Here is a 27916-nt window from a genome sequence, read left to right as displayed (position 1 = left end):
TAGCAATGTATCCAAGTCAATCCCCTAAAGTGGAAAGATGCTGATCATAGGTACACAAAAATGCTGGAGAAACTCAGTGGGTGCAGCAGCATCTATGGAGTGAAGGAAATAGGCAACGTTTCGGCCCGAAACCCTTCCGGGTTTCGGCCCGAAACGTTGCCTATTTCCTTCAGGGTTTTGGCCCAAAACGTTGCCTATCTCCTTCGCTCCATAGATGCTGCTGCACCCGCTGAGTTTCTCCAGCATTTTTGTCTACCTTCGATTTTCCAGCATCTGCAGTTCCTTCTTAAACACTGCTGATCAATCATGTTCGTGTCTTGGGAACTTATCCTGAATTATCTATTGGCAATTCCTCCATTAGCATTCGTAATGGACTTTTTTTGATGAGGATTATTCATCAATAAAAATGCATTACTTATTTGGAAGTTGTGACATTTGAAAAATTCCAGCGTGTTCTTTGTACAAAATAATAAATCTCGTGACTGGACAGATGCTGTTAAACCCGATGGCTAAACATTCCCCTTAGTTAATGATAGGTAGCAGGTATCCTATTTGTGTTTCCAAGGCTGTTTCTCATGCAGGGAGGTTGTCGGGATAAGTTGCACCCAATAGAGATGTAAATGTGAAAATACGTTATCTGGTTGCATCTTTGTGTAAAATAGGACAATAGATGTCAGGTACACAAAAAGATGTCAGGTACAATGTCAGGTACATTTGGCTCCATTGACCCGTTTCAGATCAGTATCTAATCCGGACGTATGTCCCCCTATGTCTGCCTTCCGCAAAGACCGTTCCCTCCGCAACTCCCTTGTCAATTCTTCCCTTCCCTCCCATACCACCCCCTCCCCGGGCACTTTCCGTTGCAACCGCAAGAAATGCAACACCTGTCCCTTCACCTCCCCCCTCGACTCCATTCAAGGACCCAAGCAGTCGTTCCAGGTGCGACAAAGGTTCACCTGTATCTCCTCCAACCTCATCTACTGCATCCGCTGCTCTAGATGTCAGCTGATTTACATCGGGGAGACTAAGCGGAGGTTGGGCGATCGTTTCGCCGAACACCTCCGCTCAGTCCGCAATAACCTACCTGACCTCCCGGTGGCTCAGCACTTCAACTCCCCCTCCCATTCCCAATCCGACCTCTCTGTCCTGGGTCTCCTCCATTGCTAGAGTGAGCAACACCAGAAATTGGAGGAACAGCACCTCATATTCCGCCTGGGTTGCTTGCCTCCGGATGGCATGAACGTTGAATTCTCCCAATTTTGCTAGCCCTTGCTGTCTCCTCCCCTTCCTTAACCCTCGAGCTGTCTCCTCCCATCCACCCGCCCTCGGGCTCCTCCTCCTCCTCCCTTTTTCCTTCCTTCTCCCCCCCCACCCCCCATCAGTCTGAAGAAGGGTTTCGGCCTGAAACGTCGCCTATTTCCTTCGCTCCATAGATGCTGCTGCACCCGCTGAGTTTCTCCAGCATTTTTGTGTACCTTCGATCTTCCAGCATCTGCAGTTCCTTCTTGAACACAATAGATGTCAGGCCTGGGGATTCTTCACGGGAATGAATTAATTAATGTTTTAAGTTCCTTTATAGAAGAGAAGGCTGCCAGGTAGAGATGACTGTTGCAGTCTAATTGCAAGCACTGGGCTTCTGCCCATCTCCCTGGTCTCCACTCGTTATACACCCCACTGCATTCCATGGTTTTCATTAGTTCACCATCAGTGGCCATGCTACCATCTGCCGAGTCCAGAGCTCAGTAGTTCCCTGCCTCTACCTCTCCACATCACTACCTTTCTCCTCCTTTGACACTTTTTAAAACTTGCCTGTTTGCCAAGCCTGTCCCGATACACCCTTCTATGCCGAGGTGTCGGATTTGGATGGATAACTCTTGAAATAATTGCCTGGGACCATTTGACCACATTAAAGGCATGATTATAAATGCAAATTGACACTGTGCATGTCAACCGGATTCACACCCACGTGCGATTTGTTCTTTATTTTTTAAGTAAATTACCACTGGCAATAAAACATCTTATGCCCAAAGGTCTCAGTTAACAAACCAACAATTTACCTTGTTTAAGAAAGAACTGCAGATGCTGGAAAAATCAAAGGTAGACAAAAATGCTGGAGAAACACAGCGGGTGAGGCAGCATCAATGGAGCGAAGGAATAGGTGACCTTTCGGGTCGAGACCCTGCGAAGGAATAGGTGACGAAGGGACTCCACCCGAAACGTCACCTATTCCTTCGCTCCACAGATGCTGCCTCACCCGCTGAGTTTCTCCAGCATCTATGTCTACCGAACGGTTCACCTTGTTTTCTTTTCTGATGAATGGGCCTGAAGTACCGCAGGCATGCCGTGTAGCATCAATGTCTGACACATGTTGTAGGAGAAAACAAAGAGTCAGGATAAATTTACCATTTTGACACTTGGTCACTCATGGGGTATTACTGGGGCCTCAATAATTTGCAATCTATGTTCATAACTTAGATGAAACGATGAAGCCGAATTGACTGATGATACCAAAATTAGTAAGTTGTGAGGGGGGCAAAAGGAGGCTGGAAAAGGACATAAAAGTGTGAATATTGGGAATAATGTGGGAAACTGATATTTGGAAAGAGGAATGACCATGCAAATTATTATTTAAACTGAGTCAGAGTACAAAATATTGCGGTAAAAGGGCTTATGGGTGTCCTAGTACAGTCCATGGAATCTGGAACACAAGGCAGAAACACACAAAGGTGAAGCAGTTTTGTGCAGCTTGAATTGATGCTGGTGAGACCACGAATGAATGAATACGTTTATTGTCATTGCACAATACTGTGCAACGAAATTCCATTACATCTCCGCCGGTTAAAAAAATACAAACACGACAACCATTGACACATATGTACACTTATTAGTAAAATAATAAATAAGTATTTAAAAAGAATTAAAAATAATTTGGCGGCATTTCTTGGAATTACATTTTGCTTCCCCAGAGTTCTCTGTTGGAATTAAGCTCTTTTATAGCACATGGGTAGAAACTATTTTTTAGTCTACATGGTGCGAGCCTTCAGAGACCTGAATCGCCTCCCAGAGGGTAGCAGAGTGAAAAGGTGGTTGGCAGGGTGGGATGTGTCCTGCTTGATATTTGTGGCCTGGCGCAAGCATCGGGCCCTATATATATCATCCACCTGGAGTGCTACCTATTTCAGTTTCCGTATTTAAGTGAGGATGTGCTAGTATTGGAGGCAGTGCATAGAAGATTCTGTTGGTTGATTCCTGAGGTAAAGGGATTGATGTATGAAGAAAGTCAAGTAGGTTTGAATGATTGAATAAGTTCATTGGCCAAGTATTCACATACAAGGAATTTGCCTTGGTGCTCCGCCCGCAAGTGACAACATGACATAAGTGACAGTTAGGAATGACACATAAAACATTAAATATTAATAATAAATAATATTATTTATAGGTTGGGCCTATACTCATGGGAGTTTAAAATAATGAGAGGTGATCTTATTCAAACATACGGATTGTGAAGAGGTTGGCAGGATGGATGAAGAAAGGATGTTTTCTGAGTGGGGAATACGAGGAATTTATTTTCTCAGAGATCCATGTATCTGCAATTCTGCACCTCGGAGAAGTGTGAAAGTGTCATCTTTACATATACTCAACATAATTGTGTGAATTATATCTGTAGGAAGGAATTGCAGTTGCTGGTTTACACCGAAGGTAGACACAAAATGACAAATGTCAGTTCTTCAGACTGAAGAAGGGTCTCGATCCGAAACATCACCCATTCCTTCTATCCGGAGATGCTGCCTGTCCTGCTGAGTTACTCCAACATATTGTCAATTATATCTCCTTTGTTCAGTATCTCTTAATATCTTTGGTCGTTAAAGGACTCTGCTCTTTCCTTTGTAGTCGAAGTTGGTAATCACACATTTTCTTGCACTATAATCGATGTTCTGCTGTTTTGAATCTTAGCTTAATCCATTCGTATCTCCTTGTAGATACATGCCTTTGGCTAACCTACTCACATTATTGCCTGTACATGCGCTCTCAGCAAGTATGGATACATGATTTCCCATTCATCAATGCACTGAATAGTTGCAACTCCAACCCGCATTGTGCAGCACTACATCACGTGCAGCAAATTCATGTACTTGTCCATTATCCTTCCTCTCTGTCTTCTGCCACTAAGCCAATTTCCTGGCCAAGTCAATAACTTGCTTATTATTCTGAGAGCTTCACATTTACAAAACATTCTTGTGTGAAAATTCTATTGAGTGCCTTCTAGAAAACCATATAAATAACATATATTGCCATTTAATGGAATGTCAATTCCATATTTCTCGCCATCTCTTCAAACAATTCAATCAGGATCACCGGGTATGAGCTGCCTTTTTCAAACTCATTCCGGTGGGATGAAAATTGTAAGATGTCACTCTGTTATAATTTCCCGACAACATCTGTTATTTAACTTCTTTAGAATTCCTTGGTTTTCATCTCTTGGCTTTCTTAATAGGTTTACAACAAGTCCATTTTCTGATCTAAGGATGCAGATTCCAAAGGAAATGGACTTGGAAAGTTTGAGCGTGAGCCATTTGTGATGAGGATTTGTCACTTTCCTCAATTATGTCCTTTTTATTTTGTTTTTTATCATTCATGCCCATGATATAATATTACCTTATTTCATCTTTTACTTGTATGAACACTAAAAGCGAACCATTCAACCCATCAGGTCCATACTAGCACCAGGAGGAACAATATCCAGAGTCCTCCTTTCCATATTTTGCTGTACCCCTGCAACGTATTCTCTCTCACACACAAGCCCATCAGCTCCACTTTAACACATTTGACCGTCTGAAGAAGGGTGGCGACCCGAAACGTCACCTATTCCCTTTTCTCCAGAGTTGCTGGCTGACCCGCTGAGTTACTCCAGCATTTTGTGTCTGTCTAGGGTAATTAAAAGAAGTTTATTAAACTACTGGCCCATCTTTGGGAATATGGTGTAAACTAGAGCACCTGTAGGAAGCCCACGCAGTCACGGAGAGAACGTACAAATTCCACCTCATCAATTTATTGCTTCCCCTGTGACTCATTTCCTGCTTCACCCATATTGCTTATCCGTATCCTTCGCCCTTATCCATATCTCTGTCTTATCCTTATTCCCTTATCCCTAATTTTACTAGATGACGTGGCATTCATGTCATAAGATAAAGAGCAGGTGTGGGAAAAGATGACAGTGAATGTATTAACTTATTCTCACCTATCTCTCACTTTGAAATCTAATTTCATGAACAGTATCACAAACTGATAGCAGGCGATAGCACCTGGTGAGTCACAGCTCAGCAAAGTATGAAGGAGGGAGGCACATACCAGCTGCACAAAATGTGTTGCTGCATTTCTTACATACAACAGTGACTGTACATCAAGTGTACTTCTTGGTGAAGAGCCCCTTAAGACTCCAGGAGATCTTCTGTGGTCCTGTATAAAAGTTTTTTTTTGTGGTTTATTTGCACCGACGCCTAATGGGTCTGTCCCACTTTCACGATTTTTTCGGCAACTCCAGTCACCCGTCACGGTAATGAGTAGTCGCCCAAAGAGTCGTACCTTTTTCTGGTCTCCGCTGGATTTTCAACTTACATAGATACATAGAAAATAGGTGCAGGAGTAGGCCATTCGGCCCTTCGAGCCTGCACCGCCATTCAATATGATCATGGCTGATCATCCAACTCAGTATCCCGTACCTGCCTTCTCTCCATACCCCCTGATCCCTTTAGCCACAAGGGCCACATCTAACTCCCTCTTCCAGGGAGATGCTAACTGCATTTTGTTGTCTCTGTACTGTACACTGACAATGACAATTAAAGTTGAATCTGAATCTGAATCTAAATATAGCCAATGAACTGGCCTCAACTACCCTCTGTGGCAGAGAGTTCCAGAGATTCAACTTGTTGAAATTTTTCAGCAACCTGCTGTGACTATGACAGGTGCCGGCAGTGGCCGAAAAAATTGAGTAAGTGGCCTCTACCCTTTAACAAAATTCAGTTTGAAAAAAATGCTTGGATACATGTTTGCATTCTCACAGAATCCTAATTCGGTGCCTGTTAGAACCTGTTCTTGCATCATTTGTAACTGGATTTACTTTGGTGCCTGCCTTGTCCCATTAACAGGTGGGATCGGAGTGCTCAGCATTCATATTAAAAAAAACACTTTATTGTTTAAATTTTGGACATTCAGGGTTCTCTTTAATCTGTAGCATTTCTCTCTGGTATGTAAATTCTTGGGACGTGAGAGTTGCTTGAAGAATAAGTATATGTATGGCAGGGAACAGTGTTCAGATAGATTGCGGGGTTTGCACGAGGGAGTTAGACATTGCATGGTAACCACGAGAACTGCATCTGTTTCACCAGGTCTGTCTTCCATTTACTTACAAAAGTAGCCTTGGTGTCTGTGGCCAAAAGACAGATCTACCCCATTAAAGAGTAGTTGCAAACTGATTTAGCTTTGAGTTATTGACCCAGTTGGGTTTGAGTCCAGTGTCGAGCCCTGATGTGATGCCAGAATCAAACTGAGTGAGCTTTGCTCGATGAAGGTACAATCTTACTGTTTTTCTCTTTACTTTGAACATGGGCTATCCTGCTTGTAGTATGACAACGGTAATTCTCACGGCACAATACTGAACGACAGGCACTCGCATGCAAACACACACATGTACACACATGCATGGAAAATCTATAAGACTGCTGTCTCACAATGCAATAGCCTGACTTGCCACTTTGTTTTCTTGTTATTTGTAAAGTAAGACTATATATTAAATTTTACTTCCATCATTCTTTTATAACAGAACAAAATGGGTATTGAGCGATTTAATTCTGCACCATACCTCCACAGTGATACTTCATATCACACACACAACTATCACTCACACACTATATGGGAGACTGTGAGTAACCAATCCAAGTCTGTCCAACCTTACACTGTCGTGAATAGCCTTGAATCAAGGCAGCATTCTGGTAAACCTCTTCTGCATACTCCCCAAGGTGTCCACATCCTTTCTGTCTTGGGGCAACTAGAACTGCATGCAATCATCCAAATGCGGCCTCTTAAACTGCATCATGACCTCCTGACTCTTATAGTGCCCCAACCAATGAAGGCAAGCATACCAAATGCTTTCTTTACCACCCAATCACTTTCAGCATGCTATGGACTTGGATAGATAGCCCTCTGTATCTTAATGCTGTTAAGAGTCTAGTATTAACTACATACTTTCTCCTTGCATTCAATTGAATTGAAGAATAATTTGTGTTTAAACCTTTTCCACGCTGCATTTTACTGGTGAAAATATACTTGCATTGCAAGAAGTTGTTCTAGATTATTTCTTAAATTCTGACTCACCAGTTCTTTAGATGGATTTTCTTTCCTGACAAATTGATGGGGCAATCAGCTATATATCGTGAGGCCAGGCATACATCCAACCCTGTCGCAAATGCATTGACATTGTTGTCAATAGATTGCTTTACCTTCATTTTGTTTGAACATATTTTCCGATTACATAAGAATATTGGCATGCTGAGAATAAAAGGTTCCTTCCCCAACAGTAAACAGATGGCCAAGGAGGAAACAAATAATCTGCTTTCTTTCTTTTTGCTAGTGAAAAGGCAGGAAACCACAAGGATAGACAGACTGGTGACAGATTATAGGAACGTGAAGGAGGGGTTGGCAGTGAAGGCTCAAAGATCATCATGACCTTTCCAAGAGTTAGGCTATGGGGGTGAGAAGGTGATCAAACAGTTAGAACAGTTAATAAAGTGGGGAGAGGTAGATAGGAGTGGTGAGGTAGGGGGAAGGCACAAATGCCCAAGGAAAGGGTGAAGGAGGGAAGACTGGGGCTATCAAAGATGCATGTATGTGGGAGAGAGAGAGAGTGAGAGAGAGGAATATGGAGAAGGAGTTAGAGAGAGGGGTGGGCGTTCAGAGGGAGGGGCAGATGGAGAAAATGAGGTACATGAGTTTACCAAAAGGGAGTAGATGGAGTAAGGTGAAAAGAGGAGGACAGTAATGGAGCAGGAATGGGTGGAAGGTGCAGTCATTATAGGGCAACACAACAGAATGAATGAAACGGCGTAATAGGGCTTCAGGGGTGGAGCTGGAAGAGGGATCACAGGGAGAAATGAGGCCTGGTGGACTGGGTCTTTATTTACTGTATTGGGGTGTGAGGTAAAGTAGCCCAGAGACAATAGACAATAGGTGCAGGAGTAGGCCATTCGGCCCTTCGAGCCAGCACCGCCATTCAATAAGATCATGGCTGATCATCCCCAATCAGTACCCCATTCCTGCCTTCTCCCCATATCCACTATTTTTAAGAGCCCTATCTAGCCCTCTCTTGAAAGCTTCCAGAGAACCGACCTCCACCGCCCTTTTGCACGTTGTCTCTGCTGTAACATATAAAAAAGAAAGATAACTGCAAGCCGATTGTACCATTGGAAAACAGGAAATCTGTTTTGTGATATTGATTAAGGGATAGTATTGCCCGGGACATCAGAGAAGATTTTCCCTCTCACCTTCTAGTAGTGCTATGGGATCTTTTGCATCCGCCTGAAAGAACAGATCTCTTTATGAGAGGGACAGTACTGTGGTGCAGCACTGCCTCATAGAGTCAGAGACCTGGGTTTGATCCTGACTATGGGTGCTGTCCTTAAGTCTCCCTGTGACTTGTGTGGGTTTTCTCCGGGTGCTCCGCTTTCGTAGAGTTATAGAGTGATACAGTGTGGAAACAGGGCCTTTCGGCCCAACTTGCCCATACCGGCCAACATGTCCCATGTACACTAGTCCCACCTGCCTGCGCTTGGTCCATATCCTTCCAAACCTGTCCTATCCATGTACCTGTCCAACTGTTTCTTAAATGTAGGGATAGTACCAGCCTCAACTACCTCCTCTGGCAGCTTGTTCCATACACCCATCACCCTTTATGTGAAAAAGTTACCCCTCAGTTTCCTATTAAATCTTTTCCCCTTCACCTTGAACCTATGTCCTCTGGTCCTCAATTCCCCAACTCTGGGCAGGAGACGGGAAACCCACACTTCAAATATATACAGGTTTGTAGGTTAATTGGTTTCGGTAAAAAATGTAAATTGTCCCCAGTGTGTGTGTGTGTGTGTGTGTGCTTAGGATGGTGATCGCTGGTCGGCATGGACTCAATGGGTCAAAGTGTTGGTTTCCTCGCTGTATCTCTAAACGAAATAAATCTCTTTAATGATTTGTCTGAAGCCGACACCTATGCAGTCAACAATGCAGCATTTCCTCAGTATTGTAGGGGTGTGTCAGCCAGGGCTATTTATCTTCTAAATAAGAGCTGAGCACACTATCATTGAACAGCAGCCTTATAGAGTTCAAGAAGGAACTGCAGATGCTGGAAAATCGAAGGTACACAAAAATGCTGGAGAAACTCAGCGGGTGCAGCAGCATCTATGGAGCGAAGGAAATAGGCAACGTTTTGGGCCGAAACCCTTCTGGGTTTCGGCCCGAAACGTTGCCTATTTCCTTCAGGGTTTCGGCCCGAAACGTTGCCTATTTCCTTCGCTCCATAGATGCTGCTGCACCCGCTGAGTTTCTCCAGCATTTTTGTGTACCAGCCTTATAGATGTATGCGTGCACCTGTGTGTGAGTGTGTGAGAAAGAGATCACTTTAATTGAAATTAAACTTGTAGCCATCGGTTGAAATATCACCAGAGGAGTTTTATCGTGAAAAATAATATTGATTATGATTTGTGTATTTTTTTAATAAAGACCAATGTACCCAGAAAAACAAAGGCTGCTATTATATAACTGATACTTACTCGGGAAAATTAATGTGCTTGAACGATAATGATATTAAAACTTTGACAGCCCCCAATTCCAGGTTCCGTATAAGCTATTATGAAACAATTTTAAAACTAGATAATTATAATACTTTGTGTAATTACAATAATTTGGTTAAAGCCAGTAGCTATTGTGAATTAATGAGGGGTTTTGGAGTTCACTGTCAGTCTGACTTCGGGCCTCTTGAGTGCCATGTTTTGGTTGAACAGCATTTCTGCTGCATGAACAGCTGTTGCTCTGTTTGTTGTCCACTGAACCTCGAGGTCAAAGATTGATTAATTTTAAGCAGCATTTTGGAAAAGTCTGTGTTTGGAAAAGACTGATCGGGGTTTTATTGACTAATATAAAAACTACGGCACAGAAACGGACCCTTTCCTCTGTTTTGAGCTTATCAGCAAATAACTCTCCCCTTTGTGTCATTATTTAGCTTCCCTTTAAACTCCCACAAACAGCCGTGTGATATTCTATCGACTGTGATATTGCTTCACGAATAAATATTGGCAGAACACAGATAGAATTCCTCTGCTCTATTTCAAAATTGTCACATTGGAACTGTAACGGTGTCATGGTGGGTTGAAGGTGGGTGACTGGCCTTCAAACTAGCAATTCATCAAATGTTTTTCCCCTCCAACTCTGCAGTATTCCTTCTTTCTATAGTCAGCCCTAACCTTGTGCTCTTGAACTAACAGCTTAACAGAAGCAGGAGACTGGAGGTTGAGCTGGAAGTGAAGGATAGGCTCGGAGGAAGACAGGGCTCAGAGAAGATAGGGGGGGGCATCAATATAGGGAGGAGAAGCAGGAACTGCAGATGCTGGTTTGGACAGAAGATAGACACAAAAAGCTGGAGTAACTCAGCGGGACAGGCAGCATCTCTGGAGAGAAGGAATGGGTGACAATGCAGAGGACTCTGAGAACCTCCTTACAAACAACAGGCAAGACCATGGCAATGATGGCCTGAGGTGAGGCAGGAGACCAGGGAAGCAAGAGGGAATGATACATAGATACATAGGCAATAGGAACAGGAGTAGGCCATTCTATCCTTCAAGCCGGCACCGCCATTCAATGTGATCATGGCTGATCATCCACAATCAGTACCCCGTTCCTGCCTAATCCCCATATCCCTTTATTCCGCTAGCCCTGAGAGCTCTATCTAACTCTCTTTTGAATACATCCAGTGAATCTGCCTCCACTGCCTTCTGAGGCAGAGATTTCCACAAGTTCACAAACATCTGGGTGAAAATATTTTTCCTCATCTCAGTTCTAAATAGCCTACCCCTTATTTTTAAACTGTGGCCCCTAGTACTGGACTCCCCCAACATCGGGAACACGTTTCCTGCATCTAGCATGTCTAATCCCTTAATTTTATATGTTTCTATAAAATACCCTTTCACCCTTCTAAATTCTAGTGAATACAAGCCCAGTCGCTCTATTCTCTCGGCATACCACAGTCCCGCTATCCCGGGAATTAACCTGGTGAACCTACTCTGCACTCCCTCAATAGCAAGAATGTCCTTCCTCAAATTAGGAGACCAAAACTGCGCACAATACTCCAGGTGTGGTCTCACCAGGGCTGACCAGGGAACCAAGTCAGTTAAAGAAGGGAGGGACGACACAGAGAATGGGAAAGTTTAAGAAAGAACTGCAGATGCTGGAAAAATCGAAGGTTGACAAAAATGCTGGAGAAACTCAGCGGGGTGAGGCAGCATCTATGGAGCGAAGGAATAGGTGACGTTTCGGGTCGTCTCGACCCGAAACGTCACCTATTCCTTCGCTCCATAGATGCTGCCTCACCCCGCTGAGTTTCTCCAGCATTTTTGTCCACCTCGGAGAAAGTGAATGATTGGATAGTGAGAAGAAGACAAGAAAGAGAGGTTGACAGAAGCAAATAAAGATGAGAGAGTAGGGGAAGAAACCAACGGAAACAGACAACAAAAGGCCGAACAAAGGCTGGTTAAAACCTAGTTAAAGGATGCAGAAAAATACGTGGCAGAGACTGACAAACAGATGCAAATAGAGACTAATAGAATGAAGAGAGAGAGAGAGAGAGCAGAAGATGTGTGAATATTACTCTGCCAATATATTTCATCCACGGGCTGGCATTACCCACACAGTTGGGAGGAGGGAGGAAACTAAAAAAAATCGCATGAATTTGACGGCTGTGGTGCAAATTGTGTTTAGCACTTGAGTGCACATAGAATATTGCCTCGTAATCTAATTTTGCTAAGGCCAGACGCGATGTTCTGAGTTCCCCTGGCTCCGTATTGCCTGCACTGTGGAGATCTGCGCAAACATTTGCACAGATGCAAGAAGAGCTCCTCGGGATGAGATGGGTGTGAGGACGCTGATTTTCAAGGGAAACTATTCCAATTTCCAGTCAAAAGCCGGGGAACAAAATTTCAGAAACAGAAACAGTGTTCAGCTCGCATATGTAACCTCATTACGTGTTTTATACGGGCACAAAGGATGGATTTCTCACTGTAGAATTTACAGCACAAATACTGCTTCTGATCAAAAGTATGTCAGCAATCTGGAACTGATACCTCATAAGATGCGGGTGATCTATTGGGATTTTCCAGACTGGGATTGATAGGTTTGTTGGAGGAAGACTTGGACATAGGTTGGGAGGGATTGGACCAGGAAGGATAGGATGGCGTCGAGGTACGTGGAATAGCCATAGACTATAGACAATAGGTGCAGGAGTAGGCCATTCGGCCCTTCGAGCCAGCACCGCCATTCGATGTGATCATGGCTGATCATCCCAAATCAGCACCCCGTTCCTGCCTTCTCCCCATATCCCCTGACTCCGCTATTTTTAAGAGCCCTATCTAGCTCTCTCTTGAAAGCATCCAGAGAACCTGCCTCCACCTGAGGCAGAGAGTCTGAGGCAGAGAATCCCACAGACTCACCGCTCTCTGTGAGAAAAAGTGTTTCCTCGTCTCCTTTCTAAATGGCTTACTCCTTATTCTTAAACTGTGTGTGGCCCCTGGTTCTGGACTCCCCCAACATGGGGAACATGTTTCCTGCCTCTAGTGTGTCCAAGCCCTTAACAATCTTATATGTCTCACAAAATTATCTCAGGTTTGTGTTGGGCAAGTGTTTTAAGGATCACACAATCAAGTCTTAGATTAACGGATTTAAGAACTGATCAGGCATGATCTAATTGAACGGCCAGAGGTTTGAAGGGCCGAATGGCCTTCTCCTGGACCTTGCTAATTGGTGAGTCAACAGCAGCATTTATGCTTCACATTAGTCTCCTCCCAGTTCCAATTAACTGCACCCCCCCCATTCCAGTCTCCCTTGTGTAAGATAGCCTCCCCTTAAAAGCAGCCTGGCACTACCTACCATGATAGCCTGGGGCTGATCAGCAAACCCAGATTTAATTCAGGCCATCATGATCCCACTTGGAAACAATCAATTGTACTAACAGTGCTTTTTGTCCAGTGTGGATCCCTGATGGATACAGGAGCTGCAAGGGTCTGTAAGCAGACTCTGTTTTGACGGCTGCTTTTAGAGTGTCGGATTCTTATTTGGTCTAGCAGCCGGGAAGACTTGTCACATTGTAAAAACATCAAATATTTGCACTAATCACTGCCTCCCCACCCCCTACCTTTCTTCTTTCTTTCAGCAAGTCCAGAGATCTTTGGCAGACAAAACAATGGGAAGGAGATGAGAAGCCCTGCCGAGGTGCCTCAGCAGGCTATAGCTGAGCCTGATTTAATTACTCTCCAACGCTACCCCAAAATGCCGACAGTCCCCATGCCAATTAGGCAGCGAAAGATAAACCTGTCGATAAAGGTGAGAAATTCTACATCTGTCTTTTCGCACTTTTTCAAAGAGCTTTCTTAATGACAAGCAATTAAATATCAGGCCTTCCCCAGAATCACTGCTGGCAGTGCAGGACGGTGTGAGATTTTTGGTGATTAGTTTTCACACCCTTCTCAAAAGTTTGCGTAATTTTTTTCATGCAAAACCTTGGGGCATTTCATTTGACATTTGAAAATCCATTCCTGATGTTCCACTCTCTTTTCAGAGCATAAGTTACAAAAACTTGTATGAAATATCACACTTTCAATGTAATAAACTTTGCAAGGTAATTCAGGGGAACAATGCCACTAACAGAGGGGTCAGATCATAAGGTCATAAGGAATTGGAGTAGAATTAGGCCATTCGGCCCATCAAGTCAACTCCGTCATTCAATCTTGGCTGATCTGTCTCTCCCTCCTAACCCCATTCTCCTGCACTAACTAATCTGTACCTGTACTAATCATGTTGAAGAAGGAACTGCAGATGCTGGAAAAATCGATGGTAAATAAAAATGCTGAAGAAACTCAGCGGGTGAGGCAGCATCTATGGAGCGAAGGAATAGGTGACGTTTCGGGTCGAGACCCTTCTTCAGACACTGAAGAAGGGTCTCGACCCGAAACGTCCTATTATCCTTATCTCACACTTTTTAGAAAATAGAAAATAGACAATAGGTGCAGGAGTAGGCCATTCGGCCCGTCGAGCCAGCACCACCATTCATTGTGATCATGGCTGATCATCCCACATTCAGTACCCCGTTCCTGCCTTCTTTTCATCACTGGCCTTTGTCCAATCATCTGCCAATCAAAAAAAAAAAAAAATCCCTCACCAGTGTCCACCTATCACTTGCCGGGCTTTGCCCCACCTCCGCCTCGCTTCCACTGACCTGCAATGTTCCTCCAGCAGTTTGTGTCTTTTTGTGAATTAACCGGCATCTGCAGATATTGGTTTCTACATTTTGACCTCAAATACGAATTGGGAGCTGTCCCACGCATGGATGTTGGGCGCCAGTCTCAACTAAAAGATGTCAACAGAAATTGGTTGACAAAATCATGAGACTTCCTTCAGGAATTTGTTTTTAATTCCATGTGTAATATTTTGCAATGTTATTGAACATGGGAGGTTTTTAATATTCTCAAGCACCATCCTTGAGCCAGCTGTGATAGTTTGATAGTTAATAGGAATATCCGTTCCACCTAGAGTTTTATTAAAGCTCGGGTTGTGGCCTATATTTTAACCCAGGGCAGAAGATGGGTGCCATTGCAATCAATGTCTGTGAGTGTCTGGGCGGTGAGGGAGGAACCTCAGAGCCATTGTTGCTGCCTCTATTTTTGTTCTCTCAATGTAACCCTGTCCAGAAGCTACTCCCCATCATCCTTAGATGTAACATGGCTCCATCTTCATAGACTGAACACAGGAAAGGGAAAGAACATTAAAATGGCCTGTGTTTATGGAAGACCTGGTATCACATCAACAAGCCTTGTCTCAAGGTGCTTCATACAAATTACTTTTGATGTGCACCATAAGTTTTAAAGCCAAATTCCTGTTGTTATGAAGGTCGACAGAGCGGGCCATTTGCTCACAGCGGGCTCTCAGAAGAAGCAAGGATTGTTTGAAATCTTTTTAACCCTCTGAGAACAATATCTTCCTTCAAGTCTGACTTTATACGCACCTCCCCACTTCTTTGAATGTGGTAAAAAATGCTGGAGAAACGACCCGAAACTTCACCTATTCCTCTCCATAGATGCTGCCTCACCCGCTGAATTTCTCCAGCGTTTTTATCTACCTTTGATATTTCCAGCATCTGCAGTTCCTTCTTAAACATTTACCCACTTCTTTTAATGTCAGCTGTGCACAAAACCCGTCCACATTTTTATTCCATTTCTCTATCTCACTTTCTTTCATTTTCCTAAATCTCTTTGTCCAAATTTTGGTAGCTCAGTGACGATTTTTATTTGATAATCTTTGAAACACCGTACAACATTTCACGATATTAAAATCACTTTATAAATCCAAGTTGTGTCCAATTTATCATGGTATTAATTCAAGAAATTACACAATAACACTTTTACCTGTGACTTGTCTTGTTAACAAGCCCTGACATGTTAAGGGTTTGGACACGCTAGAGGCAGGAAACATGTTCCCGATGTTGGGGGAGTCCAGAACCAGGGGCCACAGTTTAAGAATAAGGAGTAAGCCATTTAGAACGGAGACGAGGAAACACTTTTTCTCACAGAGAGTGGTGAGTCTGTGGAATTCTCTACCTCAGAGGGCAGTGGAGGCAGGTTCTCTGGATGCTTTCAAGAGAGAGCTAGATAGGGCTCTTAAAAATAGCGGAGTCAGGGGATATGGGGAGAAGGCAGGAACGGGGTACTGATTGGGGATGATCAGCCATGATCACATTGAATGGCGGTGCTGGCTCGAAGGGCCGAATGGCCTACTCCTGCACCTATTGTCTATTGTCTTAAAAAATGACAGTAGATCTATTGCATGAGCTTGGAAAAGGTTCTCAGTTTGTTTACTGCAGAAGTACACCTTGTGGTAGTAGTCCGTCTGTAATGCACTTGAGTGTCAATGCAGATTATAACATCCCCTGTCTTTGGTCTTGAACCCATGACTTACTTTTTCAGAGAAAGAAGGAACATGACAATAAACTCTCTTGACTTGACTTGACTTGACTTAGATTTCTATAGCAGCTTTCACAATTTCAGTACAACCCCAAAAAATACAGTCACATAAAATGTAAGAAATCTGGCACTGAAGTTACACCCAATAAGGACAGGATTATCTGTTTAAGTGATCTTGGTAATGTGATAAATATGAATCTGGACAACCAAAAGAACTTTGCTTTTACTTGAAATATATCATTGCATCTTGTACATCAACTTGAGACGGCGGACAGAGCCCCAGCTTAACTACATGGTGCCTCTGAAACCACGGCTCTCAGTCAGTATCAGTGCCTGAAGAAGGGTTTCGTCCCGAAACGTTGCCTATCTCCTTCGCTCCATAGATGCTGCTGCACCCGCTGAGTTTCTCCAGCACTTTTGTCTACCTTCGATTTACCAGCATCTGCAGTTCCTTCTTAAACACAGTATCAGTGTCGTTAGCTTAGACTTCTCTGTAAAGGCTTGAATTCACGATCTTCTGACTTGAAGATGGCATTTCCGATACTGAATTCCAGCGATCGTCCCTTGTAGGATAGCTACAGCGGGTTGCAATGAGTAAAAAGTGTAAGAAAAGCTCGTGCGTGCGGATGTTATAACCAAGTTGAGACTGGCTTAGTCCCCACTGCAGAATTAAATAATTCGAAGAGCGCAGACTGCTAATGGTGTGCCAGTCTATTAGAGGCAATGACTTAAATGGAGGAGCAGAGTGTTACAATGACTCTGCATGGCAGGGTGTATTTCATTACTTGCTGGCATGTACATGTTAATGATCACCCCATGCTGGGGTTTACTGGTTTGCAAGGAAGCTTGTTCCGCACTCTGAATGAGCTTTAATAAACCACCATTTCTCGCTCCTTCCCAAATCCTTGTGCCCCTGGCTCTGCAACTAGGGAAAGAGAATAGGAGCCAGATCCGGGAGCGTTCAGTGAACATGCAGGTATTTATAAGTAATGAGATTTTCAGACAATTGAGAGTGAGGCATCCTGTTTGCTTTTCTTATTTCCCTTCCTGCCTGGTTCCTGTGTCACTGAATGTCCAGCTATTGTTCGACAGTAGTTTGTCCCCCTTTGAATTCCTTTGATCTGACAGACCTGCAGAACTCCATTGTATGTTGGTATTCCTCCATTAACCTCCCATCACTGCCAGGTAATCTGCAAATAACATTGCACAGCTCGCTCTACTAGTGCCTGGCTATGCACTCTGAGCCCCAGACTTACGTTTGGGTCAGCTTTGAGCAAGGTTGTACTTCTGCAGGCTGGGGTTTTGATCTGGTCGAGCAATGGGATCTGAGAAATAAATCCTTGTCTCCTTTCGTCCCATCTGGACCGAGGATGGCTCGCACGGACACCAGTTCTGAATTGGGATCCATAAGCAGTGCCACAGATGGGGAGTGGACAGCCAGTACGGGAGGTGGTATGTTTATTTGCCCATTTGCACTGGGCTTCTTTGTACTCCTGGCTAAGAGCCTCAGTCTAGATTCTCATTGGCATCCTGGATATTCCTTTCCCATTTAGATAATAGACAATAGGTGCAGGAGTAGGCCATTCGGCCCTTCGAGCCAGCACCGCCATTCAACGTGATCATGGCCGATCATCCCCAATCAGTACCCCGTTCCTGCCTTCTCCCCATATCCTCTGACTCCACTTCTTCTCCATTTGGAGTTGGCATGACTCAAGATTCACAAAGTCAATGAGAATGTAACATTTTTTCAAGGGTTTCAGAAGACCCTTCATTGGTTTCTTCACTAGTCCTGTCATCTGCTGACAGCAGAGACAGCTGATGTAATTGGGTCTCATTTCTGAGGATATTAGCCTGAGAAGGGACACTGATGTCAATTCACCTATCCTGCTGCGGGATTTCATAAGTTCTCGGAGCAGAATTAGGCCATTCGGCCCTTTAAAGGTCTACTCTGTCATTCAATCAAGGCTGATCTATCTTTCCCTCTCAACCCCATTCTCCTGTCTTCTCCCCATAACTCGGACACCTGGACCAATCAAGAATCTGTCAATCTCCACCTTAAAAATATCTATTGCCAGCAAAGAGTGGTGATGAATTACACAGATTCACCGTCTACTGACTAAAGAAATTCCTCCTTATCTCCTTTCTAAAGGTACATCTGGTCCTAGACTCTCCCATTAGGGGAAACATCTCCACATTCACTCTATCCAGGCCTTTCACTATTTGGTAAGTTGCAATGAGGTCCCCCCTCATGAAAAGATATTGTGTAGACACTCTCCATTACTTTAAAGTACCAAATGTTCACTTCCCTGAAGTGCACAAGAGGCAGGCACGAATCACTAATGCAAGGTAAACACAAAGCTATTTGGACATTCTTCCTCAGTGGGGTGAAATCTCATGCTGGTACACTGGCGGTGATGGTGAATTTCATATTGATGTTGGCTTTTACCGAGAGGCAGCTCATGGAAGCTGATCCACCTTTGGGTAGGGTGAGTGTTGTGTAAGGAGGCTGGGTTGGTGGAAGACCATTACTTGGCACATGTATTGTGCAAGGCTCATTCTTTCACATGCTTCACTGGATGAGTTAGCATCAATGGAGTTCAGCCTATGAATGTACATATCTGCAAGGGCCATCTGGACTCCGCAGCTTAATTTACTGAGGTTGGAGTGACCTTTATGTTTTGTATGTTAAACAATTGCTTAGAGTCATAGTTATACAGAACAAAAACAGGCCATTCAGCCCAACTTGTGCATGCCGACCAAGATGCCCCATCTACGCTGGTCCCACTTGGCCCATGTCCCTCTAAACCTTATCTATCCATATACCTGTACAAATATGTTTTAAATGTTGTTATAGTACCTGGCCCGCTACCTCTACTGGCAACTTATTCCATATACACACCGCCCTCTCTGTGGAAAAAGTTGCCCCTTGGGTTCCTATTAGTTTTTTCCCCTCTTATCTTAACCCTATGTCCTCTGGTTGTTGATTCCCCTATTCTGGTTAAAAGGACAATAGTGCATTCCCCAAATTGCTTATTCATCTTGTAGATTGGCATCACTCCAGCAAGAGGCTTGTTGGACGTAAGGTGCAATATTGCAGAGAGAAAGATTGAGACATTGTTGGAATCCTGACTCGGCTGTGTTTGACGCCCCCATCTACATTGGGATCATGTCAGCTGTTACACATCACACACACAGAATAGAGACAAACCTCAGAGGACAGACAATTTAGAGGAATAATGTCCACAATCCTTCTCGGTTATCAGATTCAAAGGCTTCAGAAAGATCCAAATGAGACGTATTGTGGTTGACATTAAGAGTTTAGTTCAGAGATAGATTGTGAAAACAGGCCCTTCGGCCTACTGGTCCATGCCAACCATCGATAACCTGTATACTAATTCTATGTTATCTCACTTTCCCATCCTACACACTAGGGGGCAATTTACAGAAGTCAATTTACCTACAAACCTGCACATCTTTGGAGGGTTTAAGAAGGAACTGCAGATGCTGGAAAAATCGAAGGTAGACAAAAATGCTGGAGAAACTCAGCAGGTGAGGCAGCATCTATGGAGCGAAGGAACAGGTAATGTTTCGGATCGTGACCCGAAACGTCACCTATTCCTTTGCTCCATAGATGCTGCCTCACCCGCTGAGTTTCGCCAGCATTTTTGTCCATCTTTGGAGGGAATCTATTGCATGTTTCACCCATTTTACATGTTTTTGTTAAGTGGTGTGAATCAAGTCCTCCTTGCCTCGTGTTGGATAGAATCCACACTTCAATATGGGGCCACATACTGTAAGTGGCTGTGAAGGATTTTTGCAATGAATTATTCATGCAGGCGCCATATAGCAGGGAGACCCCTTTGTAGTCAGCACAATTGGGTCTGTCTCCTTTCATGAAGGTGGTCACAATTAGTGTCCCTCTGAGTTTGTCTCGTTTATCTCCTCTACAGAATGAGGTTGTAACTTTGTTCCTGCAGATTTTCTTTACCAAGTTTAAGAACTTCACGAGGAATGCCTTCTGCTCCTTATTCATTGTCTTTAAAGATTTTATTTTTCCTTTGAATCATGCTTCCAATTCCATTCCAAGCTTCAGGACTTCCTGCCATTTTGCATCAACCGCTGGACAAGCTAATAATCTTTCAGAAATAAAAATTACACAGAACGTCCAGGCACTTTGGACAAACTGCATTCCTGTTGGTTGGGAGTTGTTGTGTTGCTTCTACCTGGGAAGAGCTTTCTTTGTGGAGTCACGCATGGTGACATCTTTGCTGCTGCTATTGCTTTGGGACCAAGATGTTAGATGTTGGGGGAGTCCAGAACCAGGGGCCACAGTTTAAGAATAAGAAGTAAGCCATTTAGAACGGAGACGAGGAAACACTTTTTCACACAGAGAGTGGTGAGTCTGTGGAATTCTCTGCCTCAGAGGGCTGTGGAGGCAGGTTCTCTGGATGCTTTCAAGAGAGAGCTAGATATGGCTCTTAAAAATAGCGGAGCCAGGGGATGTGGGGAGAAGGCAGGAACGGGGTACTGATTGGGAATGATCAGCCATGATCACATTGAATGGCGATGCTGGCTCAAAGGGCCAAATGGCCTACTCCTGCACCTATTGTCTATTGAAATAGGGGCAGCACAGTCATTGTGACCACCGTAATAATATATATATATCTATAATATATTAAAACTGTGTGTGTGTGTGTGTGTGTTTCTGCCTGACTTGTGGGTGCCAGCCTTTGATTCGTTGCTACGCCAACATCACACGCAGAAATGCCGAGATTTTTTCCATTTCGGTAGAGATTTAACTTTTAAACACACACACACACACACACACACACACACACACACACACACACACACACACACACACACACACACACAACCCCCCCCCCCCCACACCTGAAGAAGAGTCTCGATCCGAAACGTCACCCATTCCTTCTCTGCAGAGATGCTGCCTGACCCGCTGAGTAACTCCACCATTTTTTGTCTATCTACAGCGTCAACCATATACAGTATTATATATATATATATATACTGTATATATATTTACAGCAAGCTCTTACAAATGAAAGAATGATTATCATCAAATAACCCATTGAAGTCATTTTGGGTGAAGGGGCAAAGATATGTCAGTATATTTTGATGTTCTCTGATTTGGTACCAAAGGGCTTTTTACATCCACTTGCGAACAGATGGCGGCTTTGATGTAACTCCTTATTGAAAATATGATCCTCTGGCCCCTCACTGCCAACTTCCCTGGTTGCACAGGAGCTATGATTTATTTGTCGTCATGGATCCACAATGCCATGATCGGTTCATGTTACCTCATGGCCAAGTTCTCAATTTTACAGCTCCCCTCTCTCCCTAAAACTTTCCTGAACCTATTTAATCTGTTTAAGAAACAGTTAGACAGGTACATGGATAGGACAGGTTTGGAGGGATATGGGCTAAATGCTGGCAGTGTAGCTGGGAGATGTTGGTCGGTGTGGGCAGCTTGGGCCGACTGGCCTGTTTCGACACTGAATCACTCTAGGATTCTATACCCTGCAATATCTTTAAATCTAGAAAATAAATGTTCAAAGAGAATAAGAAAAATTCATAAATGTTATTTAAAAACAGCAGCCTGGCAGCCTCGATTTATTTTTTCTTCTCCTCAGCTTTATTTGCATGACTGACTGGGAGATTAATCTTTAATTCCAGGTGACCTGGTCACGTCAGCGGGAGAGGCGGCTCGCAGGATAGCTCGTGATCAGGGTGAATCAGACGATATCAAGCACTTGCTACGATGACCCTGCCTGTTTCTGCTCAGAACACTTTCCCCATCTGCCAGGTGAGAGGAGCTGATTTCTATTTGACGGCTGCACTTTGAAGCATTCGCTCGGGAGCAGTGATGAAGCTCCGGCTGGTATTTCTGCATACTGCAATGTATTACTCTAAGCAGGGAGTCAGAAAATGATCTCTGCTCGCTACAAGAGGCCAAAAAGTCATTTCATTTATTAGTTTTTTTTTTCCAAAAAGGCTAAAAATACAGCTGTCACTGGAGCAATTTGGCCTCTCTGCTAATGGTGATCTACAGTCCCTGGGCAACACAGTCTAAGGATATAATGAACAGCAGACTTTGCCAGCAGTATGCATTGATGTTATTTATTAGTTTTCCCAAATCTTAAAAACCACAGAACCGCCCCCCACTCTCATTCCATCACTGCAGTAATGATGATATATAGCCAACCTGAACCTGCATTGTAAGTACAGTTTATGCATAAAACATAACAAGCCCATCGCTGAGGTAGCTACCCTAACAGCCACCCCTCCTGTACATTCCTAGGCTGAATGTGTGGAATAGCTTCTTCTTTGGAACGCAGGCTGCTTCATTTTCGGTGCATTTCAGATTCCTCTGAATCTTTGTCCCTTGAGCTTCCTCTGTTCAAAAATACATCGGATGCATTGTAGTTATGGAAACAAGGAGGATAGATACATGTAAAATATAGACTGGATATTGAGTGGTGGAACTAGCTAAAATGGCCTCTAATACCATCCCATGTTTTTACTCCCACCCTGCATCTTCACTCTGCCCCGGGCTGCAAACAATTGACATCCACTTCTTCCTCTGTGGGAAAAATACAGGACCAAGGAGCTTCCCAGAGAGAATTGAGTGCTCAATCCAGCCGGATACTCCTGGTGCAGTTCAGTTAGAGTTCCAAATTTCCCTTAAACCAAGGACCCATCACTCCATTAACTGAATGTAAATGTTACTAACCCTCAACAGCAGAGCTATCATCATTCCTTTGAAATTTGTTCATCATTTTATCTGTGCTTAAACTAGCAGCAACGACTTCCCACAATAGCAACCACACTTCAGTAGGTATCTGGGTAGCATTCTGAGACCATGAGAGATTTACAAATTGATGCGCAGTCCCTTGTCTTGAGGTGCAAATTAAATGCTTGGGACAGTTTGCTATGTTAAGGATGCTACATAAATGCAAGTAGTCTTTTAAACCCCTGTCCCACGGTACGAGTTCATTCCAAGAGCTCTCCCGAGTTTGCCCTGATTCGAACTCGGAGAATTACGGTAATGGCCACTCGTCGGTACTCGGGGCTCTCGTGGACATTTTTCAACATGTTGAAAAATCTTCACGAGTCTTCCCGTGCTTACCTGCCGTTAGCGAGTCTTCCCGAGTACCTGACGTTAGCGCTAAGAGACGTCCCCGAGCTCCGACGTACCCGCTACGTTCATTCTCCGTGCTTACCACGAGTTTGATTTTTTTAAACTAGGGAGAGCTCTTGAATGAACTCGTACCGTGGGACAGGGCTATTACTCCGAAGAAACAAAAGAACTGCAGATGCTGGTTAATACACCAAAACAAAGTGTGTCCTTTGGTGTCTTAAGGGGACTAACTCAGCACTTCAGACATCTGAAGAAGAGTCTCGTCCTAAACCCATTGACCTGCCCATGTTCCCCAGTTATGGCAGCCTGACTCATTGAGTTACTCCAGCCCTTTGTGCCCTTTAGTCTTTTACCATGATGGGATCTCCAAACTAAATTGTCACAGCTAGATACAAGGAGAGCCTGTAAATTAGCACATTTGCACCCAGCATTAAACTCTCTGAGAATTTAGTTAACTTCAATCACAACAGAAAACACGGCTTGCTGAAGCATAATTACCAGATTGAGTTTCTAGCAAACAGATCCGATCTCGAGGCTTTGAAAAGCCTGTGTTGCAGTGAAAGGGGTCTCTTCAGAAGAGGCGGTTACAGTTACATAGCGCAGCTCGTGTGAGAACAATTGCCGACATCAGATCCTTGGACGAGCTCCGATTTCAGAAAGTGGACTACAAGGGGACCCTCCTGAATTCCAAAACCTCTGAGTAGAAATATGCAGGAGCTACTGTGTGGGTATAATTGGGATCCCTTCAGCTTTCTGATTTAACGACTGTAACTTCAGATTCAAGATTTATTTATTTTCCCCTGCCTGTTTGCATCCTCCCCTGAAGGTGCTGCTCCTTGCTGGAGCTCCACCAGAGCCAGCCACGCTACCCGAGGATGCACCATAAACCCATTCCCATCAGCAACTTAGCAATTACACCTCCAGCACCTCTGGAAACCTCAAGCATCACTGTCAGGGTGTGAAAACAGAATCTGTTATGGGCCTGCCCCACTTGGAATTCACCTTCAACACCTGGCGGCAACCTACGACAGCAGAAATTGTCGCCACTGCCGCCGAAAAATCTTCAACATGTTGAAAATGTTGCAGCAGTCGCCCCAAGTGGGACAGGCACCAGTTTTTGGAAGTGTCAAATCATCCTAACTTGGGAATAGCAGAGGCAGCTACACTGATGCCATCCGCACTTCCCCCCCAATCCCCCCATTCATTTCCAGACAGAATGCATTGGATGGCTTCAAAATGCTGGAGTAACTCAGCAGGACAGAGGCGGCATCTCTGGATAGAAGGAATGGGTGACGTTTCGGGTCGAGACCCTTCTGATCTCCAGTGGTGAAGCTTTTCTCTAGCCTTGACTTATTCTTTATCGAATAATCCCCTGGTTCAGGTCAAGTTTTGTTTTTCTACTGCCCATGTGAAGTGTCTGGTGATGTCTGCTTTATAATTGCAAGTTGTAATTGCAAATTGCAAGCACATAAATGAAGGACTAAATTCGGAATCAACCAGTATTCGGAATCAACCAGTAATTGTGAGTATTCGGTGACAGTGCCGGATGTGAGATGTATCAAATTAAATGAGTATGGCGCTAAGGTGCTCTTTTCCTTTCCGATTTTAATCTCCATAAGCCGTCCTAAATGCTGATATGTGAATGAAACTGTGTGACCTAGTCGGCTGTTTGTAATCAGTCTCTGCCTGCCTCGTAGAACAAAGCTGTTTTATAAATTCTCCCTCCTTTACCCTCTTGTTGGCTACCCTGCCAAGGTATCATATTCAAAGTGTAAGCAACAAAGCCTTCTCCTTGTGGGCACCACTCTCTGTCTGTCTGACTGGTCAGGGCAGCTCTTCGAGCTTGTTCACAGCCCAGGTTACTAGCCAACTTCACAATACCTTGCTTTCAACCCGAGCTCGATTTCAGCCATTCTCACAGTGGAAAGTACTGTAGTTGGCAAACAGACTCCATGGAGAGTATAAATGCAGATAGACAAAATTGCTGGAGAAACTCAGCGTCTATGGAGCGAAGGAAATAGGCAACGTTTCGGGCCGAAACCCTGAAGGAAATAGGCAACGTTTCGGGCCGAAACCCTGAAGGAAATAGGCAACGTTTCGGGCCGAAACCCGGAAGGGTTTCGTCCCGAAACGTTGCCTATTTCCTTCGCTCCATGGATGCTGCCGCACCCACTGAGTTTCTCCACCAATTTTGTCTACCTTCGATTTATCCAGCATCTGCAGTTCCTTCTTGAACACCGTGTATATGCAGATGCTGGTTGATACTGAAGATAGACACAAAACGCTGGGATAACTCAGCGGGTCAGACAGCCTCTCTGGAGAAAAGGAATAGGTGAAGTTTCGGGTCGAGTCTGAAGAAGGGTCTCAACCTATACCTTTTCTCCAGAGATCCCATAATGGCCATGGACAATGCTGAATGAAGCTTTTCCTAATTAACTTATTTTCATTAGTTCCCCATATTATTTTATCCTTGGAAGAAAGAATTTAATTTCTGTGATGCCCATGATAACTTTTGATCACCTCAAAGCATTTCACTGTCAGTGAAATAGTATAAGAGGTGCAGCACCCAGTTTAGGCCCAACTAACTTCCACAAACAAGTCGAGAACAACTAACTAATCTGACATTTTATTTCAGTAATAGTTGAGGAATGGGCCAGCCAGATTTGAGTGGGTGCAGTGCAGTTAACTCTTAAAATAGTGCTCAGGTAATCTTTGTGTGGGAAAGAAGGGTCTGAGTTACTCCAGCATTTTGTGTCTACCTTCGGTGTAAACCAGCATTTGCAGTTCCTTGTGTAAGAAAGAACCGCAGATGCTGGCTTAAATGGAAGGTGGACTCAAAATGCTGGAGTAACTCAGCGGGACAGGCCACATCTGTGGAGAGAAGGAATGGGTGACGCTTCGGGTCGAGACCCCTTCTCATCTTTCACTTCTAACTGGTGGCCCCTTGGTTTAGCTTGTAATTTGAAAGACGAAACCTCCGGCAGAACAGACGGCGTGCCAGGATAGACTGTGGAATGACCATGGCCTTCTGACTGGAAGACAGTGTGTAATCCACAGAAGGTACACAAAAATGCTGGAGAAACTCAGCGGGTGCGGCAGCATCTATGGAGCGAAGGAGATAGGCAACGTTTCGGGCCGAAACCCTGAAGGAAATAGGCAACGTTTCGGGCCGAAACCCGGAAGGGTTTCGGGCCGAAACGTTGCCTATTTCCTTCGCTCCATAGATGCTGCCGCACCCGCTGAGTTTCTCCAGCATTTTTGTGTACCTTCGATTTTCCAGCATCTGCAGTTCCTTCTTAAACACTGTAATCCACAGAGTCTTGATTGGCAATAAAAAATATTGACAGCACTGCACCCCTGTCTAAATCTACATGTGCCAATGAAGGTACAAGTTATAATTGTTACTCTTATATTTGATTTACTGTTTTCTGCCACTGGAGAGAAGATTGCAATCTGCTTACAAATCATCTCCGGCATTGCCTTCACGTTGTAAACTGGTCGTTGTAGTCTGCTCGTTTATTTAAATATGAAGCTATGAGCTCCAAACATTGGGACCTGGACTGCTGTCAGTACTTCCCATAGTATTAATGACCCAATCTCTCCGCTGGTTTCATGTTCGACTGTGGATCTTTGTTTAATGGTCAGTTCTATGATAATGCAGTCCATGCCTATTTTATTCATATTGTTCTCAAAGCCATGGTTATGCTATTGCTAGTTAGGTGAGAGGAGAGAAGTGAGTGACTGAATGTAACCTCACTGAGGACGAGCATCAAAATGATCAACTAATGGGCCTGTCCCACTTAGGTGACTTTTTAGGCGACTGCAGGAGACTATGCAGCCATCACCTTTTCTCACAGAGAGTGGTGAGTCTGTGGAATTCTCTGCCTCAGAGGGCGGTGGAGGCAGGTTCTCAGGATGCTTTCAAGAGAGAGCCAGATAGGGATCTTAAAAATAGCGGAGTCAGGGGATATGGGGAGAAGGCAGGAACGGGGTACTGATTGGGGATGATCAGCCGTGATCACATTGAATGGCGGTGCTGGCTCGAAGGGCCGAATAGCCTACTCCTGCACACATTGTCTATTGTCTATTGTCACATGGTTGCCGGGGAGTCGCCTTCATGGTCGTGAGGAGTTCCCGCATTCTGGGAACTAGTCGCGGTCACATTACGGTCGCTGTGAATTTTTCAACATGTTGAAAAATTAGCGGCGACTCGAATGAAGCCGCCATGGAGAGTAGTGAGAATTCTCGTGCCGTAGGTGGGTCGCCAGGAGGTCCTAGTGGGTTGTCAGGAGGTCGAAGGTTCTCGGAGGTTGTAGCCGGTGCTGACCGGTGAATTTCATTGGCTCATTGGGGGAAAAAAAAGGTAAGCAGTAGTTTTCAGAACCAAGGATAACCGACCGGTAATGTTAAATGTCCGCCGAGCTTCACAGCTGTGTATCTCTGGCTTCTTAAAAGTTGTCTCCATTCCTTCTACCCCCTTCTCCCCCCCCCCCCC

At 44.3% G+C, this 27916-nt stretch overlaps 1 long non-coding RNA gene across 9 annotated transcripts in view; it reads left to right on the top strand.

Moving 5' to 3' along the window:
* Positions 1-27916, top strand: part of LOC116991328 — a 222036-nt gene that overhangs the window by 37762 nt on the left and 156358 nt on the right. For all 9 annotated transcript variants that reach the window (XR_004416755.1, XR_004416761.1, XR_004416757.1 and 6 more), the window contains 2 exons: positions 13460-13629; positions 21957-22086. This is a non-coding gene — a long non-coding RNA (uncharacterized LOC116991328). The remainder of the gene's footprint in view (positions 1-13459; positions 13630-21956; positions 22087-27916) is intronic.

This window comes from Amblyraja radiata, chromosome 33 (assembly GCF_010909765.2).
Source record: "Amblyraja radiata isolate CabotCenter1 chromosome 33, sAmbRad1.1.pri, whole genome shotgun sequence".
Lineage (NCBI taxonomy): Eukaryota > Metazoa > Chordata > Chondrichthyes > Rajiformes > Rajidae > Amblyraja > Amblyraja radiata.
The sequence above is the reverse complement of the archived record's forward strand: the minus strand, read 5'-3'. Positions and strand labels throughout refer to the sequence as shown.